This window comes from Schistocerca nitens, chromosome 4, assembly GCF_023898315.1.
Source record: "Schistocerca nitens isolate TAMUIC-IGC-003100 chromosome 4, iqSchNite1.1, whole genome shotgun sequence".
Taxonomy (NCBI): Eukaryota; Metazoa; Arthropoda; class Insecta; order Orthoptera; family Acrididae; genus Schistocerca; species Schistocerca nitens.
Window position 1 is genome coordinate 593,641,179 of NC_064617.1, and position 27,766 is coordinate 593,668,944.

The 27,766-nt window shown below is 43.8% G+C and overlaps 1 protein-coding gene across 1 annotated transcript in view; it reads left to right on the plus strand.

The window, feature by feature from the left end:
* Nucleotides 1–27,766, plus strand: part of LOC126252865 (luciferin sulfotransferase-like) — a 439,717-nt gene that overhangs the window by 334,043 nt on the left and 77,908 nt on the right. The window lies entirely within an intron of this gene.

The following is a 27,766-nucleotide window of genomic DNA, read 5'->3' on the forward strand; positions in this document are numbered from 1 at the left end:
AATTAGTTTATGAGTGCTAAAATTTGTAGGTAAAAAAAGTGAAATTTCTTTTAATACATACCTTTATGTGTACAGAACAAATTTGCTTTATATTCTTTTACTTTAGATTTATGCAACTTAAATTATTAGAATGAAAATAATTTTTCATGAAAATTAAGAATTACTGTAAAACTATTCTACAATTACTTTTTTTATAATATTTTTACAATTAAATGTACAGCATGTAGACAATGAAAATACCACAATATCTAACAAACAAATAAAGTCTTGTAAATATTTTTTTGCATAAAACTATCATCCAAATCTTCTGTCAAATCACTGTGAGGCACGTTAGTGAAGCTTCGTCCATGACAGCTTTGGCACATTGTTGTGCAATGTAGGTCAGCCTTCATAGCCTTGGGTGCAGCTGCGTGAAATCAGTAGCAATATTTTCTCCGGAGCAGGTAGTCATTTCATGTGAATCGGGGGGGAGGGATGTGTTTGATTCCCTCCAGCCTCTGTTTCTGGGATCCAAGTTTTTTTTTTTTTTTTTTTTTTTTTTTTTTTTTTTTTTTTTTTTTTTTTTGGGACGGAGGGTGCTGGCTCGTTTGTAGCCTGGTCCCTCTTGTGTGCGGGGTAGGGTTTTTGATTGGGGGCACCATTTATTTTCATAATGGGGTCTCCTTCCTTCTCTTTAGAGGTTCCTTGAGCGCGTTTTTTTGACTCTTTAGGACCTCAGTTATTGGACTTTTTGAGGCTTTTGGGGCTGCCTCGTTGTTTAGTTTAGGTTTGTTTTTCCCTGCCTGTAGTTATTTCTGCTTATTTCCCGTGGTTTATAATGGGTGCTTGTTGTTGTTTGATGCTATCGTTATGTGTCTCTAATCTGGTTTAAGATGTCAAAAATTATTCCTGTCTCTGTCGAGGTTTCTAATCGTTGCTCCTATCTCTCTTGATGTTTCCATCCTGGAGTAGACCTGCCGTTTCTTGATGTTTCCATCTACCTGGTTTGTTCTAATCGTTTAGCCTGTCGGTCTTGATGTTTCCATCTATCCTACGTGCTACTGTCGGATTATTGCTAGTGGCACTCTAACTTTGTGCCATGGTGCTGGTTCATAGGCTGCGATTTCGTTTAGTTGTTCAAGTCTAGGCCTGAGTCGGGACACCTTTTCAGCCAGTTTCGTTGCTGCATCTCTGATTTGTTGCTCAATTCTTGGGATCTCGAGTTCTTCGTGTATGACGTCCATGCTGGTCCAGGGTGGCACGTTTAGGATGAGCTTTAGGCAGCGGTTTTGAAGAACTTGTAGTGTTTGGGCGTTGGTTTTGCTTGTTATGCCCCATGAGGAGCAGCCGTAGAGCATTGCTGGTACTATTATTGATTTGTAGATTTGTAGTTTTGTGGCCGGGAGCATTTCCTTGCTTGATAGGAGTGGGTACAATGCGTGTATTGCTCTTATTGTTCTTGCTTTATTGTCCTCTACGTGCTGTTTGAAGAGAATTTTATTGTCTAGTTGGACCCCCAGATATCTCACTGACGTCTTCCACGGAATTTGTTGTCCATTGATTTCTATTCTTTCTTCTAGGATGGGTCTTCTCCTGGTGAAGAGGATGGCTTCGGTTTTTGTTTCATTGATTTTGATGTGGTTGAGTCTTGCCCACTTTTCGGTGTTGGTAACTTGCTCTTGCAGGCGTCTGATGGTTGTGTCTAGCCTTCTGTTGCTGACCAATAATGCTGTGTCGTCAGCGAACTGTGCGAGTACTGTGTGTGGTGTTGTGGGCAGGTCGTTAACATAGACCGTGAAGAGCGTTTGAGAGATGACTGAACCTTGGGGGATTCCTTCCTCCAGGGTTTTAGTTTCTGATCGTTGACCGTCAATTGTTACATAGCACTTTCTGTTGGTGAGATAGCTGTCCACTAGGCGTAGGTAGCATTTGGGTAGGTCTGTGGTTTCGTACAGCTTGACGATTAGGTTGTCCACCCATACTCTGTCGTATGCTTTCTCTATGCCCAATAGGACGGCCGCCGTGTAACGAGATAGGTTCATGTTTTTCGTTACATGCTCTGTTATCCCCAGCAGTTGCAGTTCCGCCGATAATGTTGGTTGGTATGCAAATTGTTCACGTCTTATTATGTTGCCTTCTAGCAGTGGCTGGCGTATTCTAGGTATCAGTACCCTCTCCATTACTTTAGACATATTGGGAAGGAGACTGATAGGTCTGTGGTTTTCAGGTTTACTGGTGTCTTTCCCTTTTTTCGGTATTGGGACTACTTTGCTCGTTTTCCATGCTGTGGGGTAGTGGCTCTTGATCATGCAGGCGTTTATTATTCTTGTGAGTAGTACCAATGGTTTTCTTGGTAGGTGCTGCAGCTGTTCGTTGGTTATTTTGTCTGGGCCGGGGGCTTTTCGTGCGTTTAGGTGTTTGATCACGTTTTTAACTTCAGCTGGGGTCGTTAGTTCTGGATAGTCGTCGATGGGTGTGTTCCTTATTTGTTGTACTGTGTTGATGATGTGGCGGTTGAATTCTTCTTCATCTGCTGGAGGCTGGTTTGGCTGATCTATTCTGTTTTGGTTTTCATACGTGGTCGCGAATAGTTCCGCCCGTCTAAGTGCGTCGTAGATCATGTCGTTGCCTTCTTTCAGGGCGTGTTTTGCTTGTCTCGGTTTTCTGAGATTTTTGATGAGTTTCCAGTCGGCTTTTAGATTTTGGCGGAGCGTGAGGGCTGACATTCTGTCCTCTCACATCTCCGCTTTCCATTCTTTGGCTCGTTTGTGCATTTGTCTATTAAGTCTGTTGACTTCTGTCCTTTCTCTGGGGTCTCTTGTTCGGATCCAGCGTCTTCGTGCCTGGTTCTTGAGGAATTTCAGGTCCTGGATGAGTGGCGGCAGTGTGCTGTATTTGTCTTCTTCAAATATAACTGTTGTCGATGCCTGCGTGTGTGCTTTTTGGATCTTGCTTGTGAGGGAACCGATGGCTTCCTCTATCTGTTGTTCGGAGGTTAGTTCGATGGTGGGGTTGGTGTTGTTGTTCAGCCACCTCTCGAACTGGTCCCAGTTGACTGATGTTGTGCGGCGAGGTCGGGGTGGTTCCAGGGCGTTGCCGATGTGCCCTGTGACTGGGAGGTGGTCGGAGGTTAATTTGTTATGGACTTGGAGGCTAAGTTCTGGGTCTAAATTTTTGACTATGCAGACATCCAGTAAGTCTGGCCGGTGTCGACTGTTGAAGGGTATGTATGTGATGTCTTCCGGTGCGGTGACGACTGCTTGTAAGCGTCCTTCCAGCTGTTGGAGTTGAACTCCTTTGTTGTTATTTCTTCGCGAATTCCAGGCCTCGTTTTTCGCGTTGAGGTCGCCACACAGGAGAACTCGGTCGTGGGTGTCGAATATTTGCGTTAGGTCCTGTTCGTCGTAATTTACACTTGGGCTGAGGTATGCGGCTACAACTGCGACTTTTCCTCTTGTTGTCTCTAGTGTAATTATGGTCGCTTCCAGTGACGTCATCCTTGGCGTTGGTTCAGGGTGGTGGGTGATGTCTGCCCTGATGAAGATGGCTGTTCCGCCACCTAATCTGTTGATGCGGTCTGTCCTATGGCAGATCATGTTGCGGAGTTTGTAGCTCTCGTGTTGTTGTAGGTGTGTCTCTGTCACACATAGAATGTCAATTTTGTGTTCTTCTACGAACTCGTTTATTATTTCTTTCTTTCGTTTAAGGCCGTTTGCATTAAAGTTGCAGAATCGGAGGTTTTTCTTCTGTTGATGTCTATGCTCCATGGGATTGTGTGAAAAAAGTCATCACTCCTCCGATGATTGCTGTAATTTTCGACATGATGTCGGTTGCGTTGTTGAAGTTGACGATTGTTGTCGTTATGGTTTGTATAATATTTGACCACTGGAATCGCTCCCATAGGTCTTTGATTTTGTTGATGAAGTCGAGGACGGCTCCTATTCCATTGTTCGTTTGTGTTGTGGTGTCTGGTTGTGGGATATTTGCCCACTGTCTTCGTCCCATCCTGCTTGTTTCTGCTGGGGTGGGCATGGCTGTATGTTTGATACGTTGTGTTGCGTTTGTAGTGGCGGCCTTCTGTGGCCTTTTCGCGTTGTATGCGTTGATGGCCTTTTGAAATACTTCACAGCCTCTGAATGACGCTGGGTGTCCGGTTTGATTGCAATTGGCGCAGTGTGGCGTCGCGTGTTTTGGAAGTGGGCAGTTGAACGCCCTGTGGTCACCGCCGCACCTGACACATCTGGTGGGCATCTAACAGTAGTTGGCTGAGTGGTAGAAGCCTTGGCACCTCTTGCATTGGGGAGGCCCGTCTTTGCTTTTATATGCCTCTACTGTCACCTTGGTGTCGAGGACGTATTTAGTGTTGTAGATGGCTTCGTTTTCTGCCTGTTTTTCCATCGTGACACAATAGATGTCCATTTTGCGTAGTTCTTTCGTTTCTTCGTTTCGTTTTTTGTACTGGTGTACATTTGTGGGTTTGAATCCCAAGTCTGTGAGGTCCTCTTGAATTTCTTGCTCCGTTATGGATTCGGGCAGGCCTTTTAGGACTACTTTCAGTTGTTTGTCTGCTGGGGGCTGGTGCGTGTAGAACGGAATCTCTTCTTGTCTGAAAAAGCTGAGTGCTTCTTTTTGGTCTCTGACCGAGCTGAAGTGGTATTTAATTGACTTTCCTTTGTGGATGGCCCTGATTTGCCCTTCCATCCTTTTCTTCAACGCCGCGTTCAGGGTTAGACAATGCCCTTGGTACTGCACAGTGATTGGCGGTACGCGCGGTCTTTTTGGGACCGCTCGTGGTGCTGTTTGGGTATTATGCAGCTGTTGCGATGTTGATGGGGTTGACGGTCCGCTGGTTGTGGCGCCGACTGGGTCACGGCTGTTGTGAGACGCTCCGAGAGGTTCGAATTTGTTTTTTGTCTCTATTGTGAAGGGTTTAATTGAGTTTCCGGTCACGTTCTCGGATTTTCTGCGTTTACGTTTGTTTTTCTTGACGAGTTGGAATATTCCGTCACCGTCGTCTGCCAGTTCCATTTCTTCATCGCTGGAGAAGGCGGGGGTGTGTGTTGTACTTTCGGCATCTGATGACTCGGCGTCGGATGTTGGGTTGTGGTGGTCGCTGATATGGAGGTGTTTCAATCGTAATCTGTGGTCGGCGGCCATCTTGTCGTCCTTGTCATGGCGCTCCTGTGGCGTGGTTGCCGGCTGGCGATGGTGTGATTCCACGTCACGATGGCGTCGGTGGTGGCTCGACTCAGACCTAGACCTGTCCACGGAATCTGTCTGTGCCCTAATTTTCGATCTCGATCTAGAGGCACGCGGACGTACCCCGCTCGGGGGGACGGCCACTTTTCGGTCGTCCGCCAGATGAGGAGGCCCTGGTCCCTCGTTATTCCCTGTGCTAGCCATTCCCTACAACATCTGGCTAGTCCAGTGTATCTCGCCTAACACTACTTTCGTCCTATCTTAACTGCTTGACGACAGTTTGCTTTTGACGCGCGGCGAAAGGCGCTGCAGCCTGAGAAGGTCACAGCGCTCCCTCCGTACGTCCACACAGCAGCGCTGCTCGGAGACCGATGTCCAAGTTGTTCTTCAACCATAGCTGGACTTGTAGGTAAACTCAACAAGAGTGGAGGCATCTTGCAGTATTAGTGGCTGGCAAACGAGAGAGTATGATAGCATTGTTTGTCTGACCCACAATTACAGTAAAACATTTAAATCAAGTGGCATTTAAGTTAGCATAAGGACTCTTTACTGTTTTTGTGTAGAGAGAGAGTATAAATTTCTAATTTCTCTCCTGCTTTTGCAGTGGTATCAGGAGAGGAAGCAGGATCGTTGAATATCTGTGGTATAATTTGAAGTTGGGGATACTCGTTGAATAGTTGGAAAGCTTGAAGCTTTCCTTTCCCAAACAAGCCTCAAGTGCAGTTTCAACCACTTACTGCACGAAGAAACGGTACTGAATTCTTGCATTCATGAACGAGTGAGGAGTTAAGTATTTCTTTAGAACTGTAACACCTTGTTCTGGAGAGATCTTTACCTTCCTTCATCAGAATTATGTCTGTGTCGTCTGGAGCAGGAGCGATAAGTAGCACCAGAAGATATACATCTGGATCCACTATAATCACTTGCTGGTAAAATTTGGACGCATTTATTGCTTGTGCAAGAATTTCAACGTCTGCATTGTCATCTGCAATCATGGTTTCAGTACCACAACTGTCTAGTTTTTGCAGAAGCTGTGTAATAAATATTTCCTTATTGCTTAGGTTACTAAGAAAGGCAGACTGTGATTCAGCAGATAGCGTCTCATTATTAAAGAAAATTTTTTGTGAGGTCTGCTTCATTTTTTACCTTTGGCGTTCAATAGTTTTTATGTTCAGAGAGCTTTCTGAATATTTGTCAAATACAACAGCAGCAGCATCTTTATAATGTCTCTGAATATATGCTATTAAAGTTTTATAAATGTCACCAAAAGTTCCAATCTCGGGCCTCAGGATGTGGTAGATAAGAAACCCTCCATCTATAACAAAGAACTTCGAATAATTATTGTCAATATTCCTTTCAGGTACTTGATTGAAAAGATTGTACACCGATGAGTTTTTTGTTTTCCTCATCAATCCACTGCTGTCAAACGGAGACACTGGTACACTCTATAATTCGTATATAAAACAATCCTTTAAATCATCACGTGAATGAAATGTGCACAGTATTCTCAGAAATAACTGAGTTGTATCTGCTTCAGTTATATTTTCTGCAAACTTAACAGTTGACATGCACATTGTCCTAACCATGCTGGATCTCTTAAGCTTCAGAGAACGAAATTTTGGCGAGACAGTAACTATTGTTAAAAAAGCTTCTTCAACAACAGACCCAGCTTTGTAGCAGTTTACTTCCTGAGAAGCTACTAATCCAGATATTTATATATACAATTGCTCCATATAAGCAAATGGAGTGTGTTGTCGCAACATAGGTGAAATTTTTTGCGAATTTTCTCCTCAATTTCTATCCTCCCACTCCTCAGTTCAACATGTTGATCACCCGAAACCGAATGTAGACCGCAGGAGTGTTCCATAGCTTCACATATGTGATGGGCTATTGGTATACAGCAAATCCATCATTTCAATACACTATCAATGAGACCTGTAAAGGTTGCGTGGGTTTCGTTTTTACTTATTGTTGAATTGAGAACAACAGTGTGAGCTGAAATGACAAGTTTAATGTCGCAATATTTCTCACCACATTACAGCTTTTCACACAGCTTTCAACTCGCCAACATAAAAACTGCACACTGGATAACACATCTTGCCAACATCAAAAAGTGAAATAAGTTTATACACAACAATGTTAATTATTAACTCTCTGAAAGAACATTAATCTTAAGCACAATATTATGAAAGTTTAATTGGAAGTTTCTTTACATTAATCCTAAGCACAATAATATAAAAGTTTAATTGGACATTTCTTTACAAAATTGCTCCTACACATATGTTATAATGTTGGTCAGTTCTACTAAAATTGTCCGATTCCGGTTCAAAGTTCCGTACTATTTAGGATGATAATCAAGTCTACGGTGGATGGTTAGACAAGTGAAAAATTTGAGCACAGGATTACCCAAGGCCTCTCGAGTTCACATTGGACGCAAGCTGGTGAACAAACAAAGTTTACACCTTTGCACGTGATACTTACATTGAGCTGCGATTTGCTGCTGTCTGCAAGGCCGCTCTCTCCCACTGAAATTCCTACAAAATTAATCTGGCCTTTGCTGAACTTTCCAGCAGAAACTTTCCCATTTCTCATTATGCAAGAAAACGTGTACTCAGCCCTAGTCTTATTATGTGGCGATATACACGCGCATGGTTGGAGCAGTGTGCATATTATAGTGCCCTCTCAGTTCTCGCAAGAACAATTAACTAATTTGGTTGGTTTGTTTCCCGACAGTTGGAGCTAAACGTTGCTACAACTAATTTTAGCTGGAGTGCAGCTGCTGTGAACGCAGTGTCCACCCCAATTTCTTCTCTGCCTTGTACGGAGAGTTAAGCACTCCATTCTGCACTTCACGCCAGTTCAGAGAAGAGTGCTCACACAAAATTTCTCTCTTGTCCTACTCATGGCAGAACTGCCTCCCTCCACTTGCATTCCTTTTTCACGTCACGGATTTTTTCGACCAATAGGAGCATTCCTCTTATTTTGTAGAAACACCCTCTATCAATCGCAATATCCCTTCTATCAAACTGCATCGAAACTTCAGTAGTTTTCTCCTTCCTAGTGAGTTTCCGCCAATCGGACGTTTTGTGCCCATTCTAGATGCCTAAAGTACATTGACTGTCCTGTGTGTCACACTCACTGGACGAAAATACGTCACTTGCTTTTGTTCATATCCCATTGGAAATTCGAAAGGCAGTTTTCTAAAGCTTCTTCTCTGCTTTTGTACTGATGCCTTGTACTGATGCACTCGCTACAGGCGGCCCTCCAGTTTGAATCATCTGGCCTGGGGTTGCTGTCCTCCTTCCTGCCACCCCTTTAAGTGGTTGCCGGTGTAACTCCTGCAGCCCTGTTTCGCTATGCCATTGTGGAGCTGGTTTTCCTAAACTAAAAGCGACTCTACTCACATTCCCTGCTCTACCTTCTGCTCAAAGACATGCATTATATAGGAATGGTGTGTATAATTACAGTTGATTGACTGTCATCCCTTTTTGCATTACATATTGATAGGCAACTGTTCTCATAACTGTCAATTTACTTTAGGTGTCATCTACACTTTCTCGTTGCGATTTATCAAGGTCTCATGTAAGGTGCAAATCTAACCATTTATTCTGCCACCTTACAAGGCTCTTCCGTGTCTAACACCTCCAACACTCCAGAATGAGATTTTCACTCTGCAATGGAGTGTGTAGTGATATGAAACTTACCGGCAGATTAAAACTGTGTGCCAGACCAAGACTCAAACTCAGGACCTTTGCCTTTCGCAGGCAAGTGCTCTACCTTCGCAGAAGAGCTTCTGTGAAGTTCGGAAGGTAGGAGACGTACTGGCAGAATTGAGGCTGTGAGGGCGGGTTTTGAGTTGGGCTCGGGTAGCTCAGATGCTAGAGCACTTGCCTGTGAAAGGCAAAGGTCCAGAGTTCGAGTGTCAGTCCGGCACACAGTTTTAATCTGGCAGGAAGTTTCACCTCCAACACTCTTCAGGTTCCTCATAATCGTTTGTTCTATCATCATGTTGGTCCATACTCCACAATTCCCCATATGCTCTGCTTGGATAAAATGCAATGCGAAGATGACAAGCTGAATGTGTTTTATCAGTAGCTGGGAAATTTTCCCTCTTTGCTAAATATCATCCATTTTGTTGACAAATTTATGTTTCAGCTTTTCAATCACTTGACCTTTCTCCAAATCGCCGAAAGATGCACTGTTTCACTCATATCAGAAATATAATCTTTAATATGTTGCTTCTCCTCCCCCTCCATGGCTGCCATTTCCTCCAGTATTATGATGGAAAGAGCACACGCGACTGCAGAGAGAGCTTGAATTTCATTCTTGTATGCACGACCAGAAAGTATATGGGGAACAGAATCTGCAGCATATAGTGTCTCCAAAAGTTGAGAGAGTCCACGGTCTCTCATTAAGAATCCTATTGCTCCTAGAAAACACATTATCAAATGAAAGACTCCTAATCGAATAACTACATTAGTGAATAGCTCATTCCCTCCATTAGCCTCCACTGCAACTATATCTTTCGCTTTCATGTAGAATGGTTGGCCAAACGTCACAATACATGTTTGCTGTGCGGTCTTATTACTCTCTGGAACGGCATAAGTTAAAGCAGTTAAAGTAGTGCTATAATCTATGGGCGAGTTGTTGATGAATGGAAGTGCTAATACATTTGATTGCGTGTAAAGTTCTCCCGCTATGTTTTCTTCCATAAAACATTACCATGCAGGAATAGAAAGCTGTAAAAACTTTCCAATCATCCAAGTAAAATCGTGATTGGTAGGCACTGTTGCTTTAGTGAATGATTGCCCTGAGTAGACATTTTACAGAACAATTTCTTCAAATCCATTTCTTTTCTGCCTTGGGGATGTTAGCAGACAAATTTTTTGGGCACTTTCTGTTTCAGTAGAGCTCAGCATGAGAGAGAGTTTCGTTACTTTCTAATGTTCTCTCGCTCTCCCTGGGGTCACACACCTGATTCCACCCATTGCATAGAATGTACCTTTGCCTGCCTTTGTTGCAATATTGAAGTCAGCATTATCGAAAACGAACTGTGAGAATGAATCATTTGAAATATTTGGTTTCCAGAACTGAATGGCAGGAACCTCAAATAAAGCTACAGTGCTATATGAAGAGGAGAAATCCTTATTCGAGACAATTTCAGTGATGTTTTTTGATCCCAATTCACGAAACAAGTACACTACAAGACAAAGTTGCAGTGGGAAGATTACTGGACGAGGCCCTACAGCTCACACAATGGCATGGGATATTGCTGTACATTCTTTTGAAGGGAACTGTTCACTACCTTTCATTTTGACAAACCACACCCTCCAAAAATTCGTGTAAAGTGTTAGGAATCATAACTTCAGAAATGTCAAGTCATTGACATCTGGATAATCGGCAATACAGTAAGGAGTCATTCTTATAGCTTCAGGGGAGATAGTTGCTGCTGCTTCTACTATTCTCTTTCTCTCATCTTTTTTATTAACAGCTCGTTCATTGTACCATTGATTCAAAAGCTTTTGGCCACTGCCACGAAAACATACAACTGGGGTATTTTTTGGCAATGTGGCCAACAAGACCCCATCACTGAAGTGTTCAGTCAGTTTATTTTTCAGAGTTTTTATAGTCATTGTCTCTCCTTCTTGGAGACATTCATTAACTTCCTGCAATAAATCGAGCAGTGAAAATTGACATTCCTCTGAACTATCTATAAATTTGCATAGTTCTTGAAAACCGGCATCGAAGTTGGTATCTTGATGGTTTCTCTTTTTCAAACAGAGGAGGGGTTCGACACTAATTTAGCATAGCAATCCTGATGATAAATGGCTTCTGAAGCTATTAAACACAAATCACTGTTCATGTGTTTGGCAACCTTTCTACCGAAATCATCATCGCGTTTCTCTGCTTTCTCAAGCAGCATATTTTTCACGGTTGTGGAGTGGGTTTTCTGTTTCCGCCTCTATGTCACACTTTTCAGCGCATATGAAACAGTCTTTTTTGAAAGTGAATGGCTAAGAGGAAGAGGATCTCAAACTTGTATCATCTGCTTGTGCAGCATTCTGATTTTCCATATATTCCTTCTATTGCGTTCCTTAATATATCCACGTCTACATAACTTATGGACTTCAATCAGTCCAGCGTTTTGTAGCAGATTATGAGCCCCATCCTTCCGTTCCTTGCTGGCGTGTATCAGAGCTTCCAAGCCCTCCATCACTATTGATGTCTCTCCTGCCAAAACAGATTTACTACAAATAAAATACGTAGTAGAGTCTAGCATTATTTTTTTTCAGCTCAGACAAAAGGAATGATACTAAGAAGAAGCACATCATAACACCACAACCTAATACATACCGTCACAGAAACAGAACTCTCTGGCACCACTTTGCCAGTCGACAACATTAACTCAGCTGAACTGGACACTGGGTAGGTAGAAATGGCAGCGACAATAGTGGTAGGCGAGTGCCGAGTGAATGGGAAGGGGAACTTGACATTTTCATTGTTGGCACATACTCCTAATTTCAACAATACTATTCGCAAAAGAAATATGATCAAGCAGAATATAGAGGCTGCAAAATATTTCCATATACTTAATTAGGCTTTTCATTTAAATATTTGCTAAGCAAGGAAAACTGCAAACTATTGCATTAACAGAATTCTATTCCAATTCTTATATCTCAAATACCATTTGTATAAATCAAAATAAGCACAGGACCTTTTTCGTGTACGATTTTTTGAGGAATATATTTACTAACAAGAGCTCTGTTCGAAAATGAGCCTTTCTGCATATAAATTTAAAATATGGTACAAACTGACTTTTGGAGGGGATAAAAGGGGAATGTGTCCTACCTACATTACAGAACTTTGCTGTTTCTTGTTACTAGACCCCATATGGGTTCTTTCCCGAAGTTTCAAAACTTTATAAATTTTTCCTCCAATTTGCATTTTTTCTTACTCATTTGCCTGGGGTATACTCGAGTCGCTGCCGCTGCTGTCGGTGCCATTGGCTCGTTCTGTGCGGTGACTGTTGGCTGACGCATCACTGTCGCTGACTGCCAGGCGTGTTGCGTGCAGATGTTGTCCAAGTTCGCTGATCGGTGGCCATATGGCGCTGCGGCCAGGATACTTCGTAGCTTCACCACGAGATGTCAGCTTCCACAGCGTATTAGTCGCTGCTCGGTGTAGCTTGTCTATGCCATCGAAACTGTCACAACGCGGGAACTGATGCTGTTTCGAATCACTTCCTGACTGACGTTCTTTCACGCGGCTGCTGTGTATGTCTTCGTGATATCACTCAACAACAACATTAGCCACTCACATTACTTCATCCGTATCATTTGATTGGTCCACACAAATTTTCGTGATTTAAAGCCAGTTTCGTGCGTTAAGTCATGGTACAGAACTTCCCTGATACGCTTGTAACGAATATATGATCAGTTACGTCGCGATAATGTGTACCCGTCCCACGTTCATATTCGCATTGCACTGTTTTTCACTCGAATTTCCGTGCTTGTACTCCACAACACAGTTTATTAATACTGTCCCTGTCGTCCGATATTGCCTATTACTTTTAATTGTGAGGTGTTATAACGTTCTAATTTCTTGCAATTTTGTAATTACTTCGTAATACACTGTCCCAGAAATTTGTTACACAGATTTTCACAATGAAAACTATTATAAAGTACTGTTTATCGACGATTTTTTTGCACGCATTTTTCGATTATTCATGCATACGTAAACTAATGTGAAGTTTTCGTTACCATTTGATCTTTTGCTTATTGTCACAACACTGCCAATGTTCCTTCGCGATAAACATGATTAAACCATCTACTGTTATTCTTTTTTTCTCATCGTCTGTCCGAAAATTGCACAATGTCCACCTCATCGTCTGTGCGCAAACTGCACAATATCCACTCACGGAACGCCAGGATGAAACACTTCCTTACTAAACCCACCGTTACTGACTAGTGGATATAGCCTAACAGTTTAGAATAGTCTGACCGTGTGCAGCTGATAAAGTCTGATCAGTTAATATTTGCATGGGAGTTCTTTCGTATCAAATCCAACAAAGTTAAATGGGATGTCAGGTAGGAATAATCGGTAGATAATTTGTTGTTAATGTTATACATCTATTGTCTAAACAGCACTAGTGAGGTAGTTATTCCCTTCGTCTGGCAAAATAATAACGGTTAACTCATCAAAGGTCACCTATTAATATGGTGACTCGCCAATATTTTTCAGGTAGCACAGAGTGCACAATCCTCACTGCAATCCAAAATCGTGGGTTCCCGGCGCGGTTGTCGCGTAATCACGGTGCAAAAATGAACACTTAAACACATCAACAAATCACTCAGTTAATGCCATTTCCGTATATGCTGGAGATCAGGCCCGCAGAGTTGGGTGACACACACAGTCGTTAAACAATTGTAAACGCAGTTGGCCGTCCTGCCGAAAACCGCCCCCCTCGCTTAACAGCAAATAACTTATCTGTCAGGAGACTCAACACTGACTATTCTGGCGCAACGGGCGGTCGACTATAGATAGTACTTACTGCGACCTGTTTGAGGCGAAGATATATTGTTCTCAATACGTAAGGAGCGGTTGACCCCTTACAAGCACAGGTATAAAAAATGAAAAAATCCATTTGATGGCTGGTCCCCTTGTCAGTTAGAATCCACGTTCTAAATTACAGCTGCCGATGTGATCTGGAAGTTGCCTAAAAGCTACTATATTGCGTATTTCCTCTGCTTGTCGCTTGCAACTAAAAGACAGACACCCCTGAATCTCATCCGCTTTTGTTGTGGTGAAAGACTGCACATGATTCGCAAGCGCTGTGTCTTGCTCTCGGCGGAGTGCTTATTGATGAGGAAAATCGCTTCAAAGTTTTGTTAAATAGGAAAGCAATAAACGTCCTTGTGGGCTTTTCCTTTCGATTTCTGGTAAGTATCTACATTTGCACTTTCTAATCAAAAATATTCGACACCTATTAATGGACAATGATATGCGATATTTCCGGCCTCCGCGTGGAATTCTGATTGCGACGCTTTCAGTAAAGTGTCTGAAGGTCTGTGGAGAAACGTCATTTGCACTCTTCCTCAAGAGCCTTAACCAGAAAAATTACGGAGTCTGAAGCTGAAGTCTGGAGCGAAGTCAACGTGGAGACTCATCCTAAAGTCATCGAGCCGAAGACCCAGGAGGAGACCACTGTAACCGTGACCGAGAAGTTGGTTTGTACAATTTTATACATTATGACACGGTACGATACTCAAAACTTTTATGTCAAATATTGCATATTGCATTGGGTCCATCCTGGGATTCTGGACAGACTACCCAACTTCAGAAATGTTATTATCCACAAACCATTGCCTCACAGATGCTGCTTCATGACAGAGTGCATTGTCATGGTGATGAAAACAATCCTCGTCACCGAAAAGTTCCTCAACCGTACGTGGTACAAAAAGCTGTAAAGTGGTTTCATATTATTCTGCATTAAGCATTTTCTGAAGTGCCATAAAGAGAGCACACCCTAACCACTGAATACGCCCCCTTAGTTACACCACCGCCTCTGCAATACAATGTAGTCACTGCTCATAAGGACAGAATACGTTCTCCAGGCATTCGCCAATCCTGCATCGTTCCATCGGAATGCCACAGGTACAGCGTGATTCATCACTCCAAATAACTCGTTTCCAGTCGCCCACTGTCCAATGGATTCGCCAAGCCTCTTTTGGCATTCACTACAGAAATGTCTGACTTATAAGAAGATGCCCGACCACTGTATCCCATTATTTTCAACTCCTTATGAAATATTTTCTTAATTGGAATGCTGGTAGAACTTTGTAATTCACACTTGACTCCTTTCGCTGATTTCATGCGATTTTTCACTAACACCTTCCGCAATGCTCGATCCTTCCTGTCCGTCAATACATCAGGTCTGCCAAGTCTTGGTTTAACTGTGGTTGTTCCTTTACGTTTCCACTTGAAAGTCACATCACCGACAGTCGACACGAGCTGCTATAGATGGTTTGAAAGGTCTCTGTTGGATCTGTTACTCAGGTGACATCCATTGACTGATAACGTTCGAAGTCACTTAACTCCTCAGATCGATCCATTCTCCCGTTACTGTTTCTCTACTGACAACTTGATATTCCCCACATCCTTCAAACATTGACGGGTCCGCCTCTCGTGCCATCTGGTGATTAGTTCCGTATTATGTAGGGGTGTGTGGGTATTTTGCTCAGATAATGTACATCTACACTCCTGGAAATGGAAAAAAGAACACATTGACACCGGTGTGTCAGACCCACCATACTTGCTCCGGACACTGCGAGAGGGCTGTACAAGCAATGATCACACGCACGGCACAGCGGACACACCAGGAACCGCGGTGTTGGCCGTCGAATGGCGCTAGCTGCGCAGCATTTGTGCACCGCCGCCGTCAGTGTCAGCCAGTTTGCCGTGGCATACGGAGCTCCATCGCAGTCTTTAACACTGGTAGCATGCCGCGACAGCGTGGACGTGAACCGTATGTGCAGTTGACGGACTTTGAGCGAGGGCGTATAGTGGGCATGCGGGAGGCCGGGTGGACGTACCGCCGAATTGCTCAACACGTGGGGCGTGAGGTCTCCACAGTACATCGATGTTGTCGCCAGTGGTCGGTGGAAGGTGCACGTGCCCGTCGACCTGGGACCTGACCGCAGCGACGCACGGATGCACGCCAAGACCGTAGGATCCTACGCAGTGCCGTAGGGGACCGCACCACCACTTCCCAGCAAATTAGGGACACTGTTGCTCCTGGGGTATCGGCGAGGACCATTCGCAACCGTCTCCATGAAGCTGGGCTACGGTCCCGCACACCGTTAGGCCGTCTTCCGCTCACGCCCCAACATCGTGCAGCCCGCCTCCAGTGGTGTCGTGACAGGCGTGAATGGAGGGACGAATGGAGACGTGTCGTCTTCAGCGATGAGAGTCGCTTCTGCCTTGGTGCCAATGATGGTCGTATGCGTGTTTGGCGCCGTGCAGGTGAGCGCCACAATCAGGACTGCATACGACCGAGGCATACAGGGCCAACACCCGGCATCATGGTGTGGGGAGCGATCTGCTACACTGGCCGTACACCACTGGTGATCGCCGAGGGGACACTGAATAGTGCACGGTACATCCAAACCGTTATCGAACCCATCGTTGTACCATTCCTAGACCGGCAAGGGAACTTGCTGTTCCAACAGGACAATGCACGTCCGCATGTATCCCGTGCCACCCAACGTGCTCTAGAAGGTGTAAGTCAACTACCCTGGCCAGCAAGATCTCCGGATCTGTCCCCCATTGAGCATGTTTGGGACTGGATGAAGCGTCGTCTCACGCGGTCTGCACGTCCAGCACGAACGCTGGTCCAATGAGGCGCCAGGTGGAAATGGCATGGCAAGCCGTTCCACAGGACTACATCCAGCATCTCTACTATCGTCTCCATGGGAGAATAGCAGCCTGCATTGCTGCGAAAGGTGGATATACACTGTACTAGTGCCGACATTGTGCGTGCTCTGTTGCCTGTGTCTATGTGCCTGTGGTTCTGTCAGTGTGATCATGTGATGTATCTGACCCCAGGAATGTGTCAATGAAGTTTCCCCTTCCTGGGACAATGAATTCACGGTGTTCTTATTTCAATTTCCAGGAGTGTATATCTGTACTCCGCAAATCACGATGAAGTGCATAACTGAGGTTACTTCCAATTCTAACAGTTTTTAGGTGTTTTCGTCCACTCCATTCACGTATGGAGCATAGGGAAAATGGGAACTATACTTTGGGAGATACATTTCATTCTAGTCACTTTATAACCAGGCTTTCATGGGATGGTTTTCTTGTATCTTCATGAGTCTGCCAGCTCAGATTTTTAGCTGCTCATTGACAACATCCACCTGTGACCATTCATGCTCTCCTTCAGTGTGCACCTTCAATATCCCTTGTTAGTTGTATACAGTACTGATTCCACACACATGAGCAACATCCCAGGGTGGCTCGAATGAATGTTTTATTTACAATCACCTTTGTAAATTGATTGCATTTCTATAATATTCTATTAATGAAAAGCAGTCTACCTCTTGAAATACCTGCGACTGACCATTGCATTTCATATCCGTACAAATTGTTACACCCTGGTATTTGTATGAGATAATCGGTTCCACCTATGACTCACCGATACTATAGCAAAAGCTTGCAAGGTATTTTCGTTTTTTTAACTGTAAAATCTTACATACCTAAAATTTTAAAGCAAATTGCCAACCTTTGCATCACTTTCATATCTTATCAAGATCTGACTGAATATTTGTGCAGCTTTTTCAAATGGTTCAAATGGCTCTGAGCACTATGGGACTCAACTGCTGAGGTTATTAGTCCCCTAGAACTTAGAACTAGTTAAACCTAACTAACCTAAGGACATCACAAACATCCACGCCCGAGGCAGGATTCGAACCTGCGACCGTAGCGGTCTTGCGGTTCCAGACTGCAGCGCCTTTAACCGCACGGCCACTTCACAGCTTTTTCCAGACGTAACTTCACTACAGATAACGGTTTCATCTGTAAAATCTCTGACGTTACTATGAACATTATCTGCTCGGTCATTAATATACAACTTCAACAGCAAGGCTCCATACGCACATCCCAGATGCACACCTGAAATTACTTCTACATCTGTCAATAAGCACTCATCCAAGAAGAAATTCTGTCTCCCCAGTGCCAAGAAGTATCCAATCCTGTCACAAATCAAAAGCGATATCAGTAGACGTGCAAGTTTTAGATGTTCTTGACCTTGTGGTACAAATGGTTCAAATGGCTCCGAGCACTATGGGACGTAACTTCTGAGGTCATCAGTCCCCTAGAACTTGGAACTACTTAAATCTAACTAACCTAAGGACATCACACACATCCATGCCCGAGACAGGATTCGAACCAGCGACCGTAGCGGTCGCAGGGTTCCAGACTGTAGCGCCTAGGACAGCTCGGCCACCCCGGCCGGCCTTGTGGTTCAATTAGGGTCAATACAGTTAAAGCCACCATCTCTGCCCTCCTCTTTTCTCTCTGAACTAATGGAGTAGCTTAAAACGGCGGGAAACTCCTGTAACAATACGAATCAGTCACTTGGGACTTTGCTCTGGACAGAAGTTTAGCGACAAATGCAAACTTAAGTAAGGGGCCAGTGCCGTGCAGAACTCTTTGTAGAGCCGAACTCTGCTTCCATCTGGATTTGGCGACTTATTGTTTTCAAATCTTCCAGTTTTTCTCCACACCAATGATGCCTAATACTATGTCCTCCATATGGGAGTCTGAGAAGTGGTCAAAAGATTCTATGTTTCTATGATCCCCGTGTATGAATGAGTTCTGAAACGTGAAATTTAAAACTTCGGCTTGTCTTTTGTTCCAACACCAGATTGTTCAACGAATGACTGGACAGAAGACTTTGACCAATTTAACCATTTTACATACGACTATAATTTTCTTGGATTACGGCGAGATGTTTTGGTACGGTATGACGGTGGCAACTGTCTATTTCCCGCAGCAATATTTTAATAGACGCACAAGTCTATACTACTTTTGCCTGTCATCATTTGCTCATTGTCGTTTGAACCGAGAGCGCAATACTCTTTGTTTCCTCAGCATTTTCCGAATTTTGTTATAAAACCAGGGGCTGTATTTTCGGTCTTTAATCCACTTAGCTGGAACATACCTCTTCAGAGCACGATTTACAACCCGTTTCAGTTTTGTGCATAATTCCTCTACTTCCTTCACACTGGACATAAATGTTCACCTTTTATTGTCGAACTGGGATGCTACCCACTTGTTGTCTGCTCTCTCTAGCAAAAATACTCTCCTAGCCTTCCTAATTGAGTTATACACTTTAGTAACCAATATTATTATGATGATATCATGACCATTATTACTTTTCTCAACACTGACTGTGTGGAAAACGTCAGGCGTATTTGTAGCTACAAGGTCTACAATACTTTGACTATGTGTGGGCTGTAGATCCATTGTATCGTACATGTCCGGTTTCGCGTTGGTTTAATTGCCTCCATGTATATATGTAACTAATCAATAAAGTTGAGTCGTAACAGATACACAGTCTCCCACCGTTCAGAATTGTCAGAAAATCTTAAATTGAGTGGTTACAAACTGAAACATCCAAAATTCCAATGGACTGCTGGTTCTTCAAAACAAATGAATAACCACTGCCTGAATTTACACTTTAACGTTACAAAACGCGGGATTACACCTCTTAAATGAAAAAAACCGCACAGAATTTAAGGCAAATGCTACTGAGAAGAAAAAGAAAAAGTTATATTCATAACTTGCTGCTGTGTAGGTGAGTTGCAGGAGGAAGTTGGAGGCTGTCTTGTTCAGTAGGTAATAGTGAAAGGAAGGCCCATGCGTGCCAGCAGCAGCGTGTTAATACTTAAATAATGGCGGTGGTGTACGCAGTGAGGCGAAGAACTACGTGTTGCTAGTTCAAACCTAATTTTCAGGAATAATTTAAAATGTTCCACGGCGGCAGCGACCGACGGAGGACGTCTGTTTACGCTCGATCCTACAGCGTGTGTGCGAGGTAGCGGACGATGTAAACATTCTGTGGGAACCCCGACATTCTGTGAGAACCCCGACATGGCCAAACCAAATATAATAGCAGTTTTTAAAAAAGCACGGCCAAGGAATCGTGGAACGGCTAGGCAAAGTTAAGGGAAAACATATTTCACCATTTAGTAACACACTTGTTTTAAACAAGCCAAAACTCCTCAATTAAAAATTTCCCGGGGTTTATAAAATATAATTTAACGCAGCAACCTTTTTTATAAAAAAGGAAAAAGACGGTTCCAAGCATTTAAGAGAAAACAACCATTTTAGGGACTGGCCACGTATACATTCAAGGCAAGCTTCAATTATGCACGATTGCCACCGTATTTTATAAAATCTTACATCCTGTTTCAGTTAAACAAGAAGACAATTTAAGTCTTAATGATTTGAGAAAAGCAGGAAAACAGATTTGGGAGCCCAGGCCAAGGTATACGAAGGCAAGCTTTTTACTGTGTGCAATGCCTTACGTAACTCTGGATTCTGTGAGCTGTCTGCTAAGCCGCCGTCGCTGGGTGGTCGCAGGTGCGGGCGTCCTTCATGCACGTCAGACCGGCGTCGTCTTCTAGAAGGCGTGGCCCTCACACTGGAAAGACTAAAACGCATTAAGGTGTGTGTTAACGGCCGGTTCCATGACAGTGGTTGAGGAGTAGTTTCAGTAAACAAACGCCGGAGAGAAATAAAAGCCGCGCGGGATTAGCCGAGCGGTCTCAGGCGCTGCAGTCATGGACTGTGTGGCTGGTCCCGACGGAGGTTCGAGTCCTCCCTCGGGCATGGGTGCGTGTGTTTGTCCTTAGAATAATTGTTAAGTAGTGTGTAAGCTTAGGGACTGATGACCTTAGCAGTTAAGTCCCATAAGGTTTATAAAAAAAAAAGAAATAAAATTCCGGTGCGAAACAGCACACTGCCTCTGTAAAACCATAGTCAATATGGAAATGCCAGGCTACCAGGTGTTCAAAGGTAACGGGCGGAAACTGAGGCCTGCAACTCGACGCGGCCGAATCGAACCGAAATATCACAGAGATGTTACCGAAACCCAGGACGACTAAAGAGGGGGCCGACAGATGCAAACCTTAAACCAAGCAATCCCCCAAATCAGGACAAATCGGAGGAGGCAGCAACTTATACAGTCCATGGGTGGAGGTAATGAGACACACCCATTTCTCGAAGACATCGGGAAGTATCCACAGGAGAACACCGGCTGGACATCCAGATCACTTGGATAGATATAACAACCGCCACATTATCCACGCGTATTCTTCCAGGATACACGCAAGCAAACTGCTAAGCCATAAATTAAGTTGGTAGCTAGGATCAAAAAGAAGAGTATTTTTGCTGCAAAGAGCAGATACGCAGTTGTTAGTATCCCACTTAGACAAGGAATTTGTATCATTTAGTTGCAGTATAATGTAAGTAGAGGAATGATGGTACAGTTTACACGGATTGTAATTGGGCTCTACGGAAGTATGTGCAGAACAAGCGGATTAACGACGGATAAAGCCCCACCATGGTTTGACAATAACATTCGGAATACACTGAGGAAGCCAAGACTATTATACTCTCAGTTCAAAAGAGTAAGCGCAAATGACGACAAACAGTAATTAATAGAGATGCGTCATATGATCGCCGTCATAACTTGCCGATAACCTGAGAGAATTATGGTCCTATGTAAAATCCGAGGTCGTGCGGTAGCGTTCTTGCTTCCCACGCCCGGGTTCCCGGGTTCGATTCCCGGCGGGGTCAGGGATTTTCTCTGTCTCGTGATGGCTGGGTGTTGTGTGAAGTCCTTAGGTTAGTTAGGTTAAAGTAGTTCTAAGTTCTAGGGGACTGATGACCATAGATGTTAAGTCCCATAGTGCTCAGAGCCATTTTTTGTAAAATCGATAAGTGGGTTAAAGGTTTCTATTCAGTCATTTGTTGACCAATCTGGGGGGGGCAATGGCCTGTCCTTTGACCATCGCGCACACTTCCTTGTGGAACGCATGGTAATAGGCATCCCTGGAGTAAAGAAACAACTGAAAGTCGCAAGTCCAGATGGAATCCCAATCCGGAATTACAATGAATGATCGAAGGCATTTGTCAATTACTTGCATTTATCGCCAATTTTTCGCCTAGCGCAAAGTCCCAAGCGACTGAAAAAAAGTGAAGGTCACTCTTGTATGTGAGAAGAGCAAAAGAACGGAATTGCAAAATTACAGACCAATGCTGCAGAATTTTTGAACATATTCTCAGCTCGAATATATTGACGCTGTTTGACACGGAAAAGCCCACAAACCAGCATGGATTTAAAGAGCATCCCTCATGCAAAACTCAGGATGCCCTTTTCTCACATGATATCTTGCGAACTATGGACGAAGGGCTATAGGCAGATTCTATATTCCTAGAGTTCCGAAAGGCGTTTGATTGGGTGATCCACTGAAGACTATTAATGAAGGTATGAGGATATGTGTGTGGCTCGAAGACTTCTTCGATAACAGGTCCAGTACGTTGCCCTCGACGGCGAGTGTTCATCATAGGCGAAGATACCAACAGGAGTGCTCGAGAGACTTGTGATAAGAACACTATTATTTTCTATATCCATAAGTGACATGACAGATAGGATGCTCAGCCATTAGCGGTTGTTTGCTTATGCTGCTGTGGTGTATGGGGAGGTGTCGTCGTTGAGTAACTGTAGGAAGATAAAAGATGACTTAAATAGCTAGTTGAAGCGAGGAACATCAGACAGCGCTAAATGTAGAAAAATAGTGGTTAATGAACCAGTTGTTGTTGTGGTCTTCAGTCCAGAGACTGGTTTGATGCAGCTCTCCATTCTACTCTATCCTGTGCAAGCTTCTTCATCTCCCAATACCTACTGCAACCTACATCCTTCTGAACCTGCTTAGTGTATTTATCTCTTGGTCTCCCGCTAAGATTTTTACCCTCCGCGCTCCCCTCTAATACTAAATTTGTGATCCCTTGATGCCTCAGAATATGTCCTATCAAGCGATCTCTTCTTATAGTCAAGTTGTGCTACGAATTTCTCTTCTCCCCAATTCAAAATTCAATACCTCCTCATTAGTTATATGATCTACCCATCTTATCTTCAACATTCTTCTGTAGCACCACATTTCGAAAGCTTCTGTTCGCTTCTTGTCCAAACTATTTATCGTCCATGTTTCACTTCCATGCATGGCTACATTCCATACAAATACTTTCAGAAACGACTTCCTGACAAATCTATACTCGATGTTAACAAATTCCTCTTCTTCAGAAACGATTTCCTTGCCATTGCCAGTCTACATTTTATATCCTCTCTACTTTGACCATCATCAGTTATTTTGCTCGCCAAATAGCAAAACGCATCGACTACTTAAGTGTCCCATTTCCTAATCTAATTTCCTCAGTATCACCTGATTTAAATCGACTACATTCCATTATCCTCGTTTTGCTTTTGTTGATGTTCATCTTGTATCCTCCTTTCAAGACACTGTCAATTTCGTTCAATCGCTCTTCCAGATCCTTTGCTGTCCCTGGCAGAATTACATCATCGGCGAACATCAAAGTTTTTATTTCTTCGCCATGGATTTTAATTCCTACTCCAAATTTTGTTTCCTTCACTGCTTGCTCAATATACAGATTGAATAACATCGGTGATAGGCTACAACTCTGTCTCACTCTTTTCCCAACCACTGCTTCCCTTTCATGCCCCTCGACTCTTATAACTGATATCTCGTTTCTGTACAATGTGTAAATAGCCTTTCGCTCCCTGTATTTTACTCCTGCCACCTTCATAATTTGAAAGAGAGTATTCCAGTCAACATTGCCGAAAGCTTTATCTAAGTCTACAAATGTTAGAAACGTAGGTTTTCCTTTACTTAATCTATCTTCTAAGATAAGTCTTACGGTCAGTATTGCCTCACATGTCCCAACATTTGTATGGAATCCAAACTGATCTTCCCCGAGGTCGGCTTCTACCAGTTTTTCCATTCGTCTGTAAGGAATTCGTGTTAGTATTTTGCAGTCTTGAGTTATTAAATTCATAGTTCGGTAATTTTCACATCTGTCAACACCTGCTTTCTTTGGGATTGGAATTATTATATTTTTCTTGAAGTCTGAGGCTATTTCGCCTGTCTTATATATATATTGCTCACCAGATGGTAGAGTTTTGTCAGGCTATCAGTAGTTCTAATGGAATGATGTCTACTCCCGGGGCATTGTTTCTCCTTAGATCTTTCAGCACTCTGTCAGACTCTTCTCCATTTAATCTTCTTCTATATGCTCTTCCATTTCCATAATATTATCCTCAAATACATTCCCCTTCTAAAGACCCTCCATATATTCCTTCCACCTTTCTGGTTTCCCTTCTTTGCTTAAAACTGGGTTTCCATCTGAGCTCTTGATATTCATACAAGAGGTACTCTTTTCTCCAAAGGTCTCTTTAATTTTTAATTTTTCTGTAGGCAGTATCTATCTTACCCCTAGTGATATATGGCTCTACATCCTAAGTTAATGAAGATGAGAAGGGAAAACAGTCCCGTTATATTCGAAAAGAGCACTGGTATGTTCCGGGTTGTTCGACATGTAAGAGTAGTACTTTTAAGCCATAGACGCTGATATATGAGTGTATGTGTCTCTGCGATTCCATTCTTACATTTTTCTTGTACCACTGCTGACAAGAAAATTCTTGTTTATGGCCCACTTCTAATTGGTCACTGGTAGCAGCGTACCATATAGTGCAATTGTAGTTCGAGTAATGTCGTGTGGTATTTCGAAAGGTAAACTAAAAAATCCTTATTTTACCTCACTAACTTCCCCTTTCATATGAACAAAATTTGCCGAGCCTTCAGTATGTTTCATGATTCTCAAACATGTTTGGTCGACAAACGATTTGAGATAAAAAGAATTAGACACGAAATCATACTGAAAGTCTCGGATTTGGAGGCTCTTCTTTTTTTTCCTTTATTGTTATTTGTTCACCTTATACAAAGGCGGGCTGGCAGCTGATTACATCTATTCCGCTCTTCAGCCACAAGAATTAGAATAATTGAGAAAAGGAGACAGAAAAGTAACAAATCGGAGGTTAAAAAGCAGGAGATATAATAAATAAAAAACATGAAGCCGTTCACACTCGACGAAAACACACGAAAATAGTCGGCACTGCACACAAACACTGACGAACGAGACGGTACAAGTGAACGAGGAGCGTGGCGGCTAAAAATACTAAATCACAATCACGACGGCACGGACGCTAACCTGATGGTGATGATCTCTGGTAGGCGAATGTCCACTTAGCGTGTGCGACTCTGGGGACCTGCCAAGAGGGGAGAAAGGTGTTGGAGGAGGGAGAGAGGAGAGCAGAGATGCCAATGGCAGGGGAGTTGGGGAGGGATGAATGAAGGTAGGAGGGCGTTGGGGAAGCCCAGGGGAGAAGGGGGGGAGGGAGGGAGGATGGAGGGAAGGAGAGAGAAGGGAGAGAGGGTGCCCTAAGGAAAGGACACAGGAAGTGGGAGGGAGGATCAAAGTTGATAGGAGGGGTAGATGGAGGGGCATCATCAGGGAGGGGGACCTGGCGGAAGCCACCTTAGGAGAGGGTATGGAGAGTGGAGAGAAGGAGAGCAGGTGGGATGTGGAAATGAAGGCGTGGCAGCGGACGGGGGCGGGAGAGGATGGGAGAGACCAGGGGGTGAGGAGGATCAAGTTTACAGGAGGTGTAGAGGATCTGTATCCGTTCGAGGAAAAGGAGGAGGTGGGCGAATAGAATAAGGTCATAAAGGATCCGTGTGGGGGAGACGGATGTGATAGGCGAGGTGAAGAGCATGGCGTTCTAGGATCTGAAGGGACTTGTAAAAGGTGGGGGGAGCGGAGATCCAGGCAGGGTGGGCGTAGCAAAGGATAGGGCGAATGAGGGATTTATAGGTATGGAGGAGCCTGAGGAGATGGAGTCGGGAGTGTGCCTTGGCTTGGATTGTCCAGACGTGGGGGGTCCAGGAGAGGCGACGGTCGAGGGTGACGCCAAGGTACTTAAGGGTGGGGATGAGGGCGATAGGACAGCCATAGATGGTGATATAGAAATCGAGGAGACGGAAAGAAGTGGTGGTTTTGCCTACAATGATCGCCTGGGTTTTGGAAGGATTGACCTTAAGCAACCACTGGTTGCACCAAGCGGTGAACCGGTCAAGAATGGATTGGAGAAGGTGTTGGGAGCGCTGCAGGGTGGGGGCAAGGGCAAGGGCAAGGAAGGTGGTGTCATTGGCTTACTGGAGAAGGTGGATGGCGGGTGAAGGCTCCGGCATGTCCGCCGTATACAAAAGGTGGAACTCTTCATCTGACGTTGTTATGAAATCAAATACTCATTTCTGCAATCGTGGGTATTACGTAACCATATTCGAATGTAAACTTCATCATAGGTTTCCTTCCTAATGCGTCCATAGTAGGTATCTTATTTGGATTTGAGCAGTGCGACGCAGCGTCCTTCGAATACAAGGGTTCTGTATGTCCTTTGCTTATTCGCTTCTGAGATGTCCTGGTTATGGTGGAGGCGCCCGCCTCGCAGCGCCAGCTCGCTTTTCGCGTCGGTGGCCGCGAGATGGCGCGATCGGCAATACGGCAGACAGAGCAATCGATGCAGGGTAGTTGTGTGGAGCAACTCTGGCCAGGCGGAGGTGGCAAGAGGAGACAGGACGCGACCGCCTGTGCAGACAGGAAACGGCCCATTCGTTTTTCAGAACGAGGGCCACAGGTGTTGGCGACCGGTGCAGGGGGATCATCGCCCGCCATGGTCGTGTTTCCACTACTTAGTGATCTTTAATTTCCGTTATTCGGTGGAGTGGCTGTAGTGCTTGACACAATAGTAAGTTCGTAATTATTATGATATTGCTGCAGAGCTTACCTACTGTTATTGTTATTATTATTAACGTCATTATTATTAGTGGCAGTGGTCAACAAAAAGCATTGGCAACCTGAATTTTTCCAGTCCCTGCCAGGTTAGAAGTAAAGAGTACCGCAGTCACGTGATTTACAAACATAGTAGACACATTTTAACTTGGATAATTTAAAATGGGCCTGCAGGGTGCTGATGAAGAAAGTGTCCTTAGGGAGAGGAGTGGTGCAGAGAAAGCACGTTTTGTGGTGTCTGCCCTTTGTGTGAACAACGAACTTTATGTTGGAAGGAGTTGGAAGTAGTACTCGCTATGCACTGAGAACTGCTTCAGCATTCTGTTAAACAGGTTGTCAGAAATAAGCATTACCAATTGTCTCACAGACTCATTAGTTTGTGGTTTAATAAACCCCTTTCAGAATTAAATATCATTTTAAGTATAAATATACTCAAAGAAAATTCTTTTCTATCCTAAACTTTACTTAGAAATTGATATTGATGATTTTGTTCGGGACGGGAGGAGTACTACACAATATCTGATTGCACTCAGGGGTAATGGTCACAGGAAGGTAGGGAACCACTGCTGTATACTAACATCGCCGATAAGGTCATGCCTGTTTGTAGCTACAAGGTCTAAAATAATTCCATTGTATGAGGGCTGCCAAACTACCTGCTCAAGACAGTTTTCGGAAAAAAGTACGAAAGTACTTCGCAATACTGCGTTTCTGTAAAAACAGTAATGAATCCATAGGCGCTCCAGCTTAAAGTTGCCTCCAACTAATATTGCATGATCTGGGTATTTCAGCGTTACTGACGGTGGACTTCCTTTGAATGAGTCTGTAACTGTCGTAGTGGATTCGGGTGGAAGGTGAAAACATAAAACAGTTAATCTGATGTGAGTGTGTATGGCTTCGCTGTCACATTAAAATTCGACCTCAATAGAGACAATATTTTTGTCGGTTGCAATGAACACACCTTCTCCTACGGCGTCTAAACAGTCTTCCCCATACACATTCCATGACTCGCTTAATATTTAAGAACTTTACACTTCTGGGTTCAGCCAGCTTTCGGTCCAGAGACTAACTTGAGCGTGATAAATTTCCTGGAGGACAG